This window comes from Halichoerus grypus, chromosome 9 (assembly GCF_964656455.1).
Source record: "Halichoerus grypus chromosome 9, mHalGry1.hap1.1, whole genome shotgun sequence".
Taxonomy (NCBI): domain Eukaryota; kingdom Metazoa; phylum Chordata; class Mammalia; order Carnivora; family Phocidae; genus Halichoerus; species Halichoerus grypus.
The window spans coordinates 74,322,407-74,328,365 of record NC_135720.1 but is presented as its reverse complement, the minus strand read 5'-3'; the positions used below and the strand labels follow the sequence as shown (position 1 = coordinate 74,328,365).

The 5,959-nt window shown below is 37.3% G+C and overlaps 1 pseudogene; it reads left to right on the top strand.

Annotated features, from left to right (window-relative positions):
* Window positions 1-881: 881 nt before the first annotated feature.
* Window positions 882-1,251, top strand: LOC118541404 (large ribosomal subunit protein eL42-like; annotated as a pseudogene).
* Window positions 1,252-5,959: the final 4,708 nt, after the last annotated feature.

The window sequence follows — 5,959 nt, the reverse complement described above, 5'->3', positions numbered from 1 at the left end:
TGATGGATAAATATTAGAACACTGGAAACAAAGAGAAAATCCTAAAAACTTTCAGAGGCTAAAAATAGGTGGTGTGCATATTAAAAAAAAAAAAAAAGAATCAAATTGTATCATACTTCTCAATGTCAAAACTGGAAACTTAAAGAAAATGGAACAATGCCTTCAAAAATTCTGAGGGAAATAGAATCCAACACAATTTTTTTTTTTTTAAGATTTTTTTTATTTATTTATTTGACAGAGAGAGACACAGCGAGAGAGGGAACACAAGCAGGGGGAGTGGGAGAGGGAGAAGCAGGCTTCCTGCGGAGCAGGGAGCCTGATGCGGGGCTCGATCCCAGGACCCTGGGATCATGACCTGAGCCGAAGGTAGACGCTTAACGACTGAGCCACCCAGGCACCCCAACACAGAATTTATTTTAAATCCAGTTAATCATCAGCCAAATATGAGGGTAGAATAAAGATGTTTTCAGAAACATAAGATGTCAAAACTTATATCTCATGCATTGTTTCTCAGAAAGCTGCAGGAAGAGGCATTCCTCCAAACTGAGCGAGTCAAATAAGAAATAAAATGTGAGATTCTGGAACAGGGCATTCAACCCAAATGCAGTGAGGAAATTCCCAAAATGATGGTGAGGGGAGACCCAGGATGATAGCTATGCAACAAGCCTGGGAAAGAAACAGGTCCAAATTAGAGAAGTTCAGAAATTTCCAGAGAGAATTCTCCAAAAAGACAAAATTGATGGCATACCACATGTGCTCAAATATATATATCAAATGAATATTTAAGAATCAGCAGAAAGTGTGGATATAAATCAACGATAAATATATTTTTAAAACTAACATTAAAGAAAGCTTTCCGAGCCGATAGTGCTCTCGCAAACATGGTGAACATTCCTAAAACCTAAAAATTTCTACAGGAAGTGTGGCAAGCACCAACCCCACAAAGTGACACAGTACAGGAAAGGCAAAGATTCTCTTTATGCCCAGGGAAAGCAGCATAATGACAGGAAGCAGAAGGGCTATGGTGGGCAGACTAAGCCAATTTTCTGGAAAAAGACTAAAACTACAAAGAAGATTGTGCTGAGGCTTGAATGTGTCAAGCCCAGCTGCAGATCTAAGAGAATGCTGGCTATTAAGAGATGCAAGCATTTTGAACTGGAAGGAGATAAGAAGAGGAAGTTTCAACTGATCCAGTCTAAGCTTCATATTTTGTTATATTATGAAGACAATAAAATCTTGAGGTTATGTTAGAAAAAACTAACAAAAAAGAAGTGAATGACTCTAGGGAGAGCAAAAAGATGTGCAAGATAGCTTTGAATAAAGTTAACATGGTCATAATCATAAAAAAATGTTAATATTGACCTAATCAAAATTCTAAGTTCATCAGCAAGATGGGTGGAATGGAAGACTGCTTGGGGGAACTGATAAAAGAATGATAAATCTTCAATTTCCACTACAGAAGATCAATGGAAAATGCCCAAAACTTAAAAAAAAAAAGTGACAGTAAGAAGTTATTTAATAAGCTTTTTAGAGCTATTTGATTCAATCAGCAAATAGCAACAACTTGGAATCATGAACTACTTCGCTAAAACAAGACTCCCACCTACCTACAGAGAAATGAGAATGAAACTGGCAACAGGCTTCTCATCAAAGCACTGAATTCTAGAATACCAAGTTACACGCCTTCCAAGGCCCAAGGAAAAATAATTTTCAAGTGGGAATTTTATACCTATCTGAATTATCAAATATTATAAGAATAAAATATTTTCAGCTCTGTATGGTTTTGAAAAGTTTACATTCATGCATCCCATAGGAAAACTAGTTCTCTAGAAAAAAGCAAAACAGAAAAGGAGTGCAAGAAAGAATATGAAATGAGATATAAGGAACCATGGAAACTGAGTATTATCTACAAGAAGACAAGAAAACTGAAGAAGCAAATCCATGTTCTTTGGCAAATGAGGTATATTTTTTCCCTGTATGTAGAGTTCAGAGACTCTTCTCAGTTCTCTATTTTTTTAGAGCAAAAAGAAAACCTGACTTGGCAATGAAGAATATTTAATAACTGTGTTATTATTATTTGGGTTTAAATTTTTAAGAAACAATCTGCAGAAAAATCAGGGAATGCTGAATTATAGCTAAAGATCAGATTGTAAATGTTATAGACTTTGGCCATGAAAAATAAGAATAAGCCTTTTTTAAAAGAGGATCAGGGAAATCCAAATCAAAACCTCAATGAGATACCACCTCACACCAGTCAGAATGGCTAAAATTAATAAGTCAGGAAACAACAGATGTTGGTGGGGATGCGGAGAAAGGAGAACCCTCCTACACTGTTGGTGGGAATGCAAGCTGGTGCAGCCACTCTGGAAAACAGTATGGAGGTTCCTCAAAAAGTTGAAAATAGAGCTACTATATGACCCAGCAACTGCACTACTGGGTATTTACCCCAAAGATACAAATGTAGTGATCCGAAGTGTACATGCACCCCAATGTTTATAGCAGCAATGTCCACAATAGCCAAACTGTAGAAAGAGCCTAGGTGTCCATCAACAGACGAATGGATAAAGAAGATGTGGTGTATGTACACACACACACACACACACACACACACACACACACACACACAATGGAATATTATGCAGCCATCAAAAGGAATGAAATCTTGCCATTTGCAACGACATGGATAGAACTGGAGGGTATTATGCTGAGCAAAATAATCAGAGAAAGACATGTATCATATGATCTCACTGATATGAGGAATTCTTAATCTCAGGAAACAAACTGAGGGTTGCTGGAGTGGTGGGGGGTGGGAGGGATGGGGTAGCTGGGTGATAGACATTGGGGAGGGTATGTGCTATGGTGAGCGCTGTGAATTGTGTAAGACTGTTGAATCACAGACCTGTACCTCTGAAACAAATAATACATTATATGTTGAAAAAAAAGAAGAAGATAGCAGGAAGGGAAAAATGAAGGGGGAGAAATTAGAGGGGGAGATGAACCATGAGAGACAAACTGAGGGTTCTAGAGGGGAGGGGGTGGGGGGATGGGTTAGGCTGGTGATGGGTATTAAAGAGGGCACATATTGAACGGAGCACTGGGTGTTATATGCAAACAATGAATCATGGAACACTACATCAAAAAAAAAAATTGAGTTTTGTTACTTTTGTAATTAAAACATTTTAAAAATTAAAAAAAAGAGGAAATTGAAGGGATTGTGGTTAAGAAACTACATGTACAAAGTTCCTCATCTTTCACAGTTAAGGATTAAAAGGTGTACTCTAAATCTTGAATTATGAATCATAAATATTTTATCTAAATTATAAAGGAGAGCCCCAAAAGATATAAAATAAAAACAGTTGAAAATACTAGTACTCCCTTTGAGAAATAGAATTAGGGGTAGGGAGAGATGACAACTCTTATTTTTCATTTTATATATATTTTTTCCTTTCTGTTTGAATACTTTTACTATGCTGCAATGATCTGAATGTTTGTGTCCCCCAAAATTCATGTTGAAATCCTAACCCCTACAGGTGATGGTAAAAGGTGGGGCCTTTGGGAGGTGATCGGTCATCAGGGTAGAACCCTCATGGGTGGGATCAGTGCTCTTATAAAAGAGATCCACCAGGGCTTCTGACCCCCTTCCACCACATGAGGACACAGCAAGAAGCTTCAGCCTGAAGAGGGCCCTTACTTGATCATATTGACACCCTGTCCTCAGACTTCCAGCCTCTAGAACTGTGAGAAATAAATTTCTGTTATTTGTAAGTTACCCAGTCTGTGGTATTTTCTTATAGCAGCCTGATACATGCCTAGATAAAACTTTCATTTTTATAAAAGACTAGCTTAAAATGAGAAAAATAAAATGAGGGTGGGCCCTCACCAATAGGGAATTGGTATTACCATCCAATAGATGGTAATGTATCCACGCAGGAATCCTGGTAGACCCTGGAAGGACACGTGCTGGAAAGACAGAAGGGGAGCTCAAGGCCCTCACAGAAGAATGTCTACAGTTTTTCATAAAAATGGTTTTTATTCACTTATTCAGTCAATATTAATCAAGGGACTATTATGTGCTTGAACTGTGTTAAGCACTAGGCACACATTGGAGAATAACCATTCTTAGGGAGCTCATAATCTGGTGGGGAAGATAATAAATAAATAAACATAGAAATAAGGATATAATTACATTAGGACTTCTGTACAGAGACTGAGAACTAAGAAAAGGCCTTTAGGTTGCAGAAAATAAATATGTAACATGATCAGTTTTATGTTAAAATATTATATGAATATAAAAGTATGCACTGTGGATGTAGGTTTATGCATACATTAGAAAGAGGATTGAAAAGTTGTACACCAAAACGTCAGAATCAAGAGTAGGTGGAGGAAATGAAAGATTTCCATTTTTACTTCCTACGTTTCTTTTAGACAAGTATTAATTTTGCAATTTTCTAATTTAAAAATTTAAAATAATACAAATTTATAGTAAAACTAATGAAAACTAGTCAAGAGAATGGACAATTGAGCAAAATGCTAATCACTTCTGGAAGAAAAAAAATTAGAACATTTTCCCCATGGATAGTTGTTAGCATTATATTCCTATAAAAAAGAAGAATGCCAGTGTTTATTATAATTTATTAATTATATTTATTTATATAAATACATATGCAAGCACTTAGCCAAAGATACTTTCTAGAGTGTTAATTTATGGTTCTTTAAAAAATATTGAATTACCCAAGCATTCATTCTTATTTCTGTATCATAGGCCTCTTACGCTTTAATTAAGATAATTTTTTTAGCTCAAATAAGGCACAGTATTTTGCAAGTCTTTAAAATCTAATAACTCAATCCACTTATACTCAACAAACTTTTTGACAAGAATCTGGGTGACAGGACCTTTGCCAGGACCTGAGGGACACAAAGATGATTAAGACAGAAAAGCAGCTCACAGGAAGTTCACAAGGGAGTCTCAGTGTCTATATAAGGATCTCACCATCCCTTGAGAGCCATAGAAGTCTTTCACAGCTAGCCTATGGTTCTCATCTTCTCATTTCTGTATCAAGTCATTAGGCTATTTTTCGAGGTAGCCAGGAGTCGTGTGGCTCTTTTGGTTAATAGCCCTTGGTTTGAAATGTGACACTGAAGCATTAAACAAGGTTTCAGTATTTGATATTGTGCTCTTTTCTTGTGTGTGCTATCAACAACCAAAATTAGAGCGATGCCGTGCCCAGAATTTGACTATAACCCCCTTCATGTGTGCCAATGTTAAAGCTGTAGCGGCCACATTCCCAGCCGGATTTGTAGATGCACCAACTCTGTGGATGGAATATTCGCTCTGCCTCTGGAAGGCTTCATTTTGCATTGATTTGAATTCAGCTGCGGGTCTCTATCAAGTGACTATAAGCAGGTTTAATTGCTCTTCTGTGGTTTACTATCACCAGAGACCAAAAATAGCCAGCACCCTAGTGTTTGCACCTTTTTTATGACACTTTTTACAGTTTATTAGTTTATACATTCACATGCCTATCCCCCCCTCCCCCGTCATGCGACCTCTGTGAGGACAGAAGACCTGTCTCATTGTTTTGTCTCTCCTTGGTTCTGTGTAAAATGTCTAGAAATAAAATTTTGATTGCTAAATGCTTAATGAATTTTTTAAAATATCACTTAGTGGACAGTCAACTCTCTTGTTTCCATACCTGTTCACCCCCATTTCCCCAAGGTGCTGAATCTCTGACTCACCATTTGAAGAGCATTTATGAGAATTGGGCCCTAATCACAGGAGCAACATGTACTGATTCCTTTTTAGGTTCCAGACCACGTGCTAAGTATGTGTGTATTCCTTTACACATTGTATACATTTCTCTTTACAACAACCCCTCAGTCAGGATCCACTTTATCACCACTGCACACGTGAAGAATCAAGGCCTAGCAGTAATGTGCCCCACATCAAGGCACAGCTCAT